Below are 11,278 nucleotides of genomic sequence, written 5' to 3'. Positions count from 1 at the left end.
TTTTCATAGAGTTGCTTGGGATTTCTATTGTCTACCGAGGGAATCTAGGGGTCTCAGCCTGCTTTCCACTTGGAAGCAGGGCCTTGCCCTCTGTGCTAAATGGATTATTAGAGCTATTTCTGGAGATGAAGCCTAGAAAATTCTTGTCAAACATTGCATCTCTTAAGTCTTCCCTGCTAATAGACCGGCCTGGAAGGGAATTGGTTTTCAGACCCTTCTCACTATGCAAGAACCAGTGGTCATACAGGGCTCTTTCATTATAAAGAGCATCTGGAAAGCCTAGGAAGCTGTTAAACCTTGGCTTCGTTGGGCTGGTAATGAGTTTCGCAATGGGCTGTCCTTAAATCAGCAGAACATTTGGTGGTCTCCCCTGTTTGCCTTCCAGGGTATTCCTCTTACCAAGACTCAAGGTGCCACTGCTCTGCGTTTCTACAAACGTGGCATTCACACTACTAAGGATATTTTTTCAAGAGTCACCATGAATTTCAAGTCTTGGGAGGATATGCAAGTTCAATACCACCTTGTACGTGCCGATCGCTAGACTTATGAGCTTCTGTTGTCTTCCATCCCTGTGCACTTACTTCATAAAGTGGGGATTCAGTTTGTTCGACCTTGGTGGTATGATTGGAAGTGGTTTCCTGCCACTCCATTTACCAATTATAAGCCCAATATGGGATACAGATGGCTTTCGCCCCACCTTCCGATGGTGGAAACGCTTAATCAATGGTGGCATTTGCATTCTTCGCTTTCTTAATGGAAAAAATGGTTCGACACCATTTGGAGTGCCATTACAGAACCTAAGATTGTTCACTTTGCTTGGTGCCTTGCTTTCCAAGGTCTTCCCCTGGGGCCTCGGCTCAAGCACATTGGGGTTCCTGATCCCAGATGCCCCTTCTGTGGCCAACCTGAGTCTTTTTTGCATATTTTTTGGTTTTACAAACATGCTCAGAATTATTGGCACTAGATCTATGATTTTTTCAAGCCTTTCAGGCTCGAACCTTTTTCATGGCACATGATCCTTCTGGGTGATTTCTCCAAATTTCCTCGGAAGTTTTCTCAGATTTGGCATACTTTTAGGATGAAAATTTTGTTTTCTCTATGGAACGATAGGAATGCAGTTTTATTGACTCACAGTTTTTTGGATGTTAACATTGCAATGTACACTAAGGCATGCATTTGTAACAATGTCATTATGCAAATACAGGTGCAAGCTAATAAAGTTGCCCTGGAGGTTGTCCACTTACAAGAATTGTTAAACCACTGGGGCAATGCTCCTTGTACCATTGCCAGAGTGCTTGCGGATGTCTCGACTGATGCTTCCTCATTTCGCGGTCGCCGTTCCAGAGGCTAGTCCTCTGGCCGCCATTCGCACACGCCGCGCTCCCAGGGTCCCCGCCATCTCTCTCCCAGTGGTGGTCATGGCAGTTGGAGGCGCCGCTCCGCTTCCCCACCATATGGTGGTTCTGGCTGGTCCCCGGCCCCCCCCCCCTAGGCGGGCTTCTGGCTGGTCCCCAGCTCCTCCCCTTGGACGGGCGCACTCTGGCAAGTTTCTCCAGCTAACCTTGGCAATTTCTCCTCCAAATCCAGACAAGAAGGATGCGGAGACTGCAACTACCCCAGATCCTGTAGATGTTGCTGACGGCTGGACTATTTCTAATCCGCCTCACAATCCCACTGATGCGTGGGGATTTCATGATAAAGATGATCCTCCTCCCTCTGCTGGTACTGCCTTGGCAGCATGAGGTTGTTCTAAATTTTTTTTTTGATGAATAGTTTATAGTTGTTGGCTGCAGCCATGTTGTTTGCTCCGGCTTTGGCCGATTGAACTCATTCGTAGGGTGATCCTGTATCCCCCGACCCTTTTTTGTGAATTGTAATCTTAGTAAATTTTATTTATTGAAAAGGACTATTCATCAAAAAAAAATATATTTGTGTGTGCGCTCATTATAACATATCTACAGTCATGGACATAACAATTTTTTTGATGTCCTTTACCCTGGTAGGAGCTACCACAGCCATAGTTATTATTGTGGCAACAATTATAGTAAAACACAATGGAGAAAATAGGACCCATCTTCCTCCAGGCCCTAGAGCTCTTCCTGTAATTGGCCACTTTCATCTTCTCATAGACAAAACCAGGCCAATTCATCAGATTCTAAGTTCACTTTCAGCACTATATGGACCTGTTATGCATCTCAAATTTGGTAGCTGACCTGTTTTAGTGATAAGTTCTTCAGATTTAACCAAAGAAATTTTCACAGTAAATGACAAGTCTTTTGCATCTCCCCCTAGGCTTGCACAAGGTCAACATTTGGGCTACAGTTATTCTATGCTGGGTTGGGCTCCTTATGGCCCCTACTGGAGAAATGCTAGAAAGATATGTGTGCTTGAGCTCCTCTCTTCCAAAAGAATTCAATCATTTGGACCCAAGAGAATGCAAGAAATCAAGAAATCGGTATACTGTTTGTTTCAGCAGGCACAGGTGGAGGGTGTTGTAAAGATGAGAAGTGTTCTTTCAAGATTGACTTTTAAAGTTCTAATGAGTATGATTATAGATGAGAGGTATTTTGGAGAGGCATCAGCGATTTCGGAAGATGTAGTGACCCATCTGATTGAAGAATCATTTATGCTTCATGGAGTAATTGATATTGGAGATTTTATTCCCTGGTTGAAGAGGCTTGATTTGCAAGGGAATGTTAAGGCTATGAAGAAGGTATCTGAGAGATTAGATTCGTATATGCAGAGGATTGTGGAGAAGCACAGAGAGAAAAAATTAAAAGATGGGGCAGAGATGGAAGACTTTGTTGATGTACTCATCTCTCAGGCAGAAGATAACGGTGAAGCAATTCCTGATAAAGATGCATTTATCAAGGCAACTGCTATCGTAAGCGCTTCTTACTTTGACAGTTTTTTCACGTGTTTGATTTATGAGTTTTTATGTGTCTCATGGAGATCAAGATGGTACCAAGCACTAGGACTGTCTGGACTTAGCTATTGAACTTATATTAGAACTCACATAAGGTGCACCTGATTAATTAGTCAAGACGCTAATCTTTTTTGTGTTGAAATGTGATTAGCTTGATAAGTAGGAGATATTTTTCATAGGAAAATTATGATAGCAGTGGAAGATATTTTACATAGCAAGTAAAATTATGATGTTGCTATCAGTAATCAATTATGGTGTTCGAGTCAAACTTATTGATTCTATTGATCCATGTTTCATGAGTAAATGACTCACAAGAACCCATCTCTTCTAAGAATGGAGTAGTACTGGAAGGGTAAGCTCAAGAAAGGTCCAATACTTCACAGTTCTCTTCTGCGAGCTAAATTTAGATGTTATCTTTATACCCATTTTCATCAAAGGTGAGTTCTTGTGAAACATTACTCATAAAACATAAACAAACAGATTTGAGTTGAATACTATATAGATGAATTTTGATAACAATATAATTTGACCTTTTGATGTATGCTTAGTTTGGCTTTGTTTTGCCAAGATTTTTAGTTCATGTACTAGCTCTTCAGCTTGCAGATATATTCATCATACACCATATATTAACATTCCTCTGCATGCTTTGGCTTTTTTTTCCAAGGTTTTCAGTTCATGTTTTAGCTCTTCACCTTGCAGACATATTTGAACATTCCTCTGTATGCTTTGTTTGGCATTTTTTTTTCTAGAATTTCAGCGCATGTACTAACTCTTCAGCCTGTATGGATATTTGTCATAAATGATATTTGAACACTGAACAGTAGCAACGTGCATGATTGATGGATTTCTTAAATAGCGGTTAAATTTATAAGTGTTCATACATTTATGCATTTTTTTTGGGTTGAAACACCATGAACTCTATTTCCTAAATGGCTTTTGTCATCTTCTAAGTTTCCTTTTCTGGCACTGACAAATACTTTGATCCAAAGACCTATTAAGTCTTGAAATTTAGCAATGATAAATAGTATGATTTATAGAACTTTTGATTTAGAGGAGAGATTAAGGGATGACCTCGCACCAATTTAGTAAAAGATCTCCTTGGACCATGTACTAATCCTCTCTCCCAATATCAATTTCCCTTGGATAGAGACATAATGTCATAAAGCCTTTAGCTTTCTTCAATCATCCAGTGATTAGAATATGAAAACCACTCGATAACAGTTTGGGCAAGCGAAATGTTAGCATTTAGAAACACATGGTTTTTTTTGGCATCCGTACCCAAAAGAACACTTGAAGAGTAAATATGTTGCAAGCAAGTTTTGGTTTTATCTCTCTTTTTCTTGTTATTAAAATTCCTGGCATTGCAGGTTATGTTTAGTGCAGGGGGCGATACAACTTCAGTTGCCCTGGAGTGGGCATTATCATTGTTATTACAACATCCAGATGTAATGAGGAAGGCACAAGAGGAGCTTGATTTTAATGTTGGACGGAGCAGATTGGTAAAAGAATCAGATATAGCCCAGTTAACATATCTTCAAGCAATAGTGAAAGAGACCTTGCGCCTTCATCCACCAGGGGCTTTGCTAATGCCGCACAAATCTAGTGAGGCTTGCAAAGTGGGAGGCTATCATATTCCTCAAGGAAAAATGCTGATGGTAAATGCATGGGCAATTCATAGAGACCCGAAAGTGTGGAATAAACTTCTGGATTTCATACCAGAACGTTTTATGGAGAAAGGCATAGAGATGGACAACACACAAATGAAAGGGACTGAGTTTGAGATGCTTCCATTTGGGGCAGGGAGAAGAGGATGTCCTGGTACTGCCTTGGCAATGTGCTCAGTGCAAACAACTCTTGCAATTTTATTGCAGAGCTTTGAATGGTTTTTTCCGGATGGAAGAGTGATTGACATGAGTGAAGGAGTTGGCTTGACAAAACCAAGGGCAGTGCTTTTGGAGGTTATCATCAAGCCCCGCCTTTCCCATCATTTATATAAAATATAGATATAGTGTTGGTGACTAATTCTATCTATATGTGATGCATGATTTCTGTTTCCAACTCTATGTTAAGTCTGTTTTTTTCCCTATTTTACGGATATGTAGTTGTTTAAATTCAGCTTTAACAGTGGATAATTATCCACATGCATAACTCTCTATTGAGAACAATAGATCAATCCTAGGATCATTTCATAGTTAAAAAAATAAAATGAATGTTTTAGATGAAGTTCCACAGAAAATTGTGTCAATATTTTTCCAACAATGACAATTACCAACCCTACTAATATATTCTTAGTTACTTGTAAAATTGAACATATAGAATCTTAGGGAGTTTTAGAAAAAATATTCAACTTAAGATTCATCATAAATGAAATAGCTAAATGATTATAAAAGAACCAATTTATAAATATTATCGTTGAATTCTTGAATTGAAGACTCTGCCTTGATTTGAATCTATACCATCATACACCTGATTTACAAATCAATAGTTATAAGTTTCAAATCAACCTAAAGATTATTAAGACAAACAATTATTTTAGATTTGAATATGTAATTAGAAAGTCTAAATAAATAAAATATAAGATATTCATATAAGTAACTAATACGACATACACATCAGGAGTGTTATATCAATATATATCTAGTTCATATTTTGTTCACTTTATTTAAATTTTACAATTCTCAATAATTAAACAGTCAATCATATAAAAAACAAAATATAAATAACTGTCCTGCATTAATTGCTTTCAGTTATCTAGCTTTGAGGCAATCTATGTTATCACAGGTTTCAGGGGACAGGATAAGAAATTAGGTTTTCAGGATGGATTTTTTCTTGAAGCAGGGGACTGCAGTAGACAATTTAAAATACATTGAAAAAATTTAAGAACTTATATGAGAATAGAAGTCAAACAAATGATCAAATTTTAAATATTAATTTAAAAAAAAACAATTTCAATATATTCAAGTATACATCATAATATTTCTTATAGAATATACAGATAAGCAATCATGGACATCAATTTCTTAGTATGCGTTATTCTGTTAGGATCCTCCACAGTTTTTCCTCTGGCAGAAATTACACTAAAAAGACAATGGAAATCATAAGATCAACCTTGTGCTGTAATTGGACCAATTCATCACATTTTAAGTTCATTGTCAACACTATATGAACCCATTGTGCATTTTAAATACTAGAGCTCCCCTGTTTCAGTGATAAGTTCTTCAGATTTAGTCAAATAATGTTTCACAGGAAACAATAAGTCTTCTGAGTGCATCTCGCCCTTGGTTTGCACAAGGTTGACATTTGAGCTCCTCACGGCTCCCATTGGTGAAATACCAGAAAAAAACTATGTAAAATTAAGCTCTTGTCTTCCATGAGAATCCAATCAATCTGACACCAGAGAATTCAACAAAGTAATAAAGCACTATTTTTTAAAAATTTGTTTCAACAGATACAATTGCAGGGTATTGTAAACTGAAGAAGTGTTCTTTCAGAGTTGAATTTTGAAGTTCTAATGACTATGATTAGGGGGTATATTGAAGGGAGATCAATGTTTAAGGACTAATAAGTTTCCCGAATGCATCGGATAAATTAGTCAACCACCTAATGCACTAGACAACATAATTGCAAGACAGGTGAGATGAAGTTTGTGTTCAAAATATCAATGGGCTATTTTTAACTTCCTAAAAAATTTCATATGCATAATTGTCATTTATTTTTCCCAAGTTTTTCAACTTACTTTGCAGAGATATTTGTCATGTATTATGTTTGAAAAAGCAGTAAAATTGTCTGCTAGCGATTTCGTAATTATAAATGTTCGAAAGGATTTGTACATACGTATATTTCTTGGGCTAGAACATCTAGTATTTAACATAAAAAAATGCATCCAGCCTGACTTATAGGTCAAGATAAAGATAATATATTTTAGCCCAAATGATAAGTTTATATAGAGATAACATTTAAACACTCAAGTAGGAAATATTGCATTGTTATTGATATTTCTGCACTATAGGCTATGTTTAGTGCAGAGTAAGATATATCTTGAATTTCCATTATATGCTTTTGTTAATGGCCTTATCTTGGATAATAATGCTCATATGTGCATGTAAAATATGAAAGTTTCTTTTTCTTGCTGTACAAAGATCCTGAGAATTTTTTTCTATCCTGAATACATTCCCTGCTGATGGAGCTTTCAATAAGACATACATTTATTTTTTCATTCATCCATAGACGTGTTTAAATTACACATTTATATTCAATTCCATCAACATCTGACAATATAAGATAATTGCAAGGACTGAAAAGAACATTTGATTTCATACTAAATTTCCAAAACTAACCAAATTGGAAGGGATATGTGTAGAAGCATAAAGTTGAGATAGTAGTGAAGTGTTTTGAGAAATGGTTTGGAATTGACTAAAATGGAATATTTTCTTTGGTAATTTGAGTAAACAAGATAAGAAAATTAGTAAGAACAGAAACTCAAAACAAGCTGCAAGAAGGTACTATGCCAAATGGATACAATATAGTCATTTTAATTAGCATTGTGGAAGCTCAGTATATGTGGAAAAATCATCAAGGCCTGAGATCTTATTCACTCAAGCAAGAACATAGTACGGTAGAATTTATTCTTACTAGTTACAAAATAGCTTTAGCAGTAGCAACGTTGAGTACTTTATACTGTATAAAAAGATGAACGGACAAAGATCATATTCTAATTATATATTTGTTTGTCATTTTAAGGAGTTATAAAGAAGGAATATAACATAATTAATTTATAAAATCTTTCAATTTTTTTTTGATGAATAGTCATTTTCTATTAATAAATAATATATTTAGTTACGATTCACAAAAAAGGGGCCGAGGATACAAGATCACTTTGTGAAAGTTCACACGGTCGTAGCTGGAATCAACAACTATTCATCAAAAAGAACACTTATAAGAAACAACCTTTAGGTTGCCAACGCAATGCCAGCTGAGGGGGGTGGTTCATCTTGATCATGAAATCCCCAGCCATCACTGGGGTTGGCAAGCAAGCTAGGAACAGTCTAGTCGTCAACAACATCATTGGGGGCTTGGTCTTCATCTTTGTTATCAGTTTGCAGAGGTGAAATAACTAACTCCAAGTGAAAGGGCCATTTACTAGAAACAACACGCCAAGTATTAGGAGGGGGAGCCACCAGGCCCAACGACCAGCCTATGTCACCACGGGGTAGGGAAATCGAGCGGCGATGCCAACCACCGTCACCACCACTGGGAGAGTGGTGGCGGGAAGCTTGCGAGTGTGGCGTGTGTGAGTAGCAACTAGAAGAGCTATGCCCCCGGTGGCAGCCACTGGGCGGAGTAGTATCAACCGAAGCATTAGGAGGCACTCTAGCAACCATACATGGAGAATTACCCCAATGATTGAGAAGCTCTTGAAGATAGGCCACCTCTAGAGCCACCTTGTTGGCTTGTACTTGAATTTGCATCATTACATTGTTACAAATGCATGCTTTAGTGTACATAGCAACATTTATGTCAAGAAAAATGTGAGTGAAAATAATAATATTTCTATCTTTCCACAGAGTAAATAAAAGATCTATTCTAAAAGTATGCCAGATCTAGGTAAATTGTCTAGGGAACCTCTAGGAGAGTCACCCAAAATAACCATATGCTAAGAAAAAGGTTCAAGCCTAAATAGCTTAAAGAAATCATGTATCTAGTGCCAATAGTTTTGAGCATGTCTACAGAACCAAAAAATTATGTAAAAAAGTTTTTGGCTGCCCGCAAGAAGGACACCAAGGACCTAGAACCCCAACATGCTTAAGCCAAGGTCTAAGGGGAAGACCTTGAAAAACCAAACATCAAGCAAAGCGAGCAATCTTGGGCTCCGTAATGGCACTCTAAATAGTGTCAGAACACTTTCTCCACTGAGAAAGGGAAGATTGCAAATGCTAGTGCTAGTTGAGGGTATCCACCATCAACAAATGGGGAGAAAACCATCAATACCCCAAACATGGCTTTTAGCTAGTGAAGGGAGTGGAAGGACACCACTTCTAGTTTGTCCACCAAGGTCAAACAAAATGAATACCCACCTTGTGAATTAAGTGATTTGGAATTGCAGAAAGTAATAGCTCAAAAGTCTATTAATCTGAATGGGCAAATTGGAACTTGACTTGCATATCTTCCCAGGATCTAAGACTCATAGAGACCTTGGAAAAGAGGTCCTTAGGTGTCTTGATGCCATGTTTGAAAAAAAATAGAGCACTAGCACCTTAAGTCTTGGCCAGAGGAACACCTTAGATGGAAAACAATGGAGAACACCAAATTTTCAGCTAATTTAAAGAGAGCCCATCATGGAACCCATCATTGGACCAGCGAAGCCAAGGCTTGACAGCTTCCCAGGCTTTCTAGATGCTATTGATAACAAAAGAGCCTTGTATGTGCACAGGTTCTCACATGATAAGAAGGGTTTGAAAGCCAACCCCCTTCCATGTAGACTTATTAACAGGAAACCCAAAAGAAATGCAATGCCAAACCAAAACTTTCCATCCTTCATCTCTAGTAATGTCACATATAATCCATTTGGCACAAAGAGCAAGGCCTTGCTTCTATGTGGAAAAAAGGCCAAGGCCTCCACACTCTTTGGGGAGACAATAAAAATTTCAAATCACTCTATGAAAGCCATGATGGTTAGAATTAGAAACCCAAAGAAAGGCATAGAGCAATTGCTCTAATTTTAGAATTTTAACTTTGATAAATTCAAAAAATCATATTAATAATACTAATATATCACAAATAATCAAAATGATTTCATTATAATATATTAATCATAACATTTTACTAAAGAAATGTCAAATAAATTTGTAAATTAAAAATATTAACTATAATTTGAGATATATATATATATATATATATATATATATGGTTATAGTCAACTTACAAAAGAAAAGTTGAAAAATCAAATGTTTGCCTACACTGTTTTGCCTCAACTCTTGTGAAAAAATAAGCCTTTATAATCTCCTATCATGCACAAAAGGAAACACAAACTTCAGAATTGTATTAACCCCCTTGATGTATTTCATTCTCCACTTCTCTCTTACTAAAAGCAACAACACTACAACTATCACAAAGCCTACTCCATATGACCATCCTACTCCAATTTGATACCAGGGAATCTACTCGCTCTCCTCTTCTTCTTTATCTTTATGTTCAAGAGGAGGAGGAGGAGAAAATGTTCACCATTTGTACTTCTTTGGAAGTGGGCATCCTTGCAAATATGGGTTTCCAGAGTATGATGTGTTATCAAATGTGATCATTTGTCCACCTTATGGTATACTTCCAAAAAGATTGTTGTTAGATAAATTTAAATTTAACAAATAGTTCAGGGATTGGAACTCTGAAGGAATGTTTCCTTGAAACTTATTTGAGGAAAGGCACAATGATTCAAGTTGACTCATATTCCCCAAACTCCATGGAATGATTCCAGTGAGATTTTTCATGGATAGATTATAAAATTTCAGCCCCTTTAACTTTCCAAAATTTGTTGGGATAAGGTCACTCAACCTTACCATGATTTATTGTTTTATTTGTGCTTTCATGGAAAGTTGCTAAATAACATTGGATTCTTCCACAAGAAAAGACTTAGAGTAGAAAAACAAAAAGCTTCTATTTTTTGGTGATTTATTCTATTATACTTTATTTTTTATGCAAGGGTCGTGCATAAGGAAGTTTCTAAAATAAATTATAGATGCATTGAATGTAGATGCTTTAGAAACTATTTCCTCTTGTACGAAAACTCTATAAGTACAAGGCATTGTTGTAGAGAATTATGAGAGAGAGAGAGAGAGAGAGAGAGAGAGAGAGAGAGAGAGAGAGAATTGTTTGAAGAGAATCATTATGTTGTTGGAATTTTTGTAGATTTTATATCACTTTGTAGATTGTCTTGTAATTGTTTTTGCTGATAATACAGTTCAGTTTGGCTTTGGAATGGTGGGTTCTTTCTTGAGAAGGGTTTCCCCTGTATATCTTGTGTTCTGTGTTTATGAGTTGAATATTTCTATATGTATTTATTTAGCTTGCAATAGTTTAAGGTTTTGTGAGATAAATTTCAACATCATCTTTCCTATTAGATTTAGCATTTGGAAGCATTTCCACACTTAGGCTTCCTTTCAATTGGTACCAGAGCCTTGCCAGCTTTGTTATTGTTGTTGGGTAGACAGGTTTTTTGTGCTGATCTAGTTTTAGTGGGAGTTTCGCAGAGGTTTTTTTCATAATCTTATTTCAGGTTAGATATGGCAAGCACATCTAGTAGAGTAGAGATGGATAACTTCAATGGCAATAATTTTGAGTTGTGGAAACTTAAAATGGAGG

At 36.8% G+C, this 11,278-nt stretch overlaps 1 pseudogene; it reads left to right on the top strand.

Moving 5' to 3' along the window:
* Positions 1–1,957: 1,957 nt before the first annotated feature.
* LOC149528465 (cytochrome P450 81Q32 pseudogene) lies at positions 1,958–4,929 on the top strand (annotated as a pseudogene).
* Positions 4,930–11,278: the final 6,349 nt, after the last annotated feature.

The sequence above is a fragment of the Cupressus sempervirens genome, chromosome 11 (genome assembly GCF_028749045.1).
Source record: "Cupressus sempervirens isolate cs-2001-9-10 chromosome 11, ASM2874904v1, whole genome shotgun sequence".
NCBI lineage: Eukaryota > Viridiplantae > Streptophyta > Pinopsida > Cupressales > Cupressaceae > Cupressus > Cupressus sempervirens.
The sequence above is the reverse complement of the archived record's forward strand: the minus strand, read 5'-3'. Positions and strand labels throughout refer to the sequence as shown.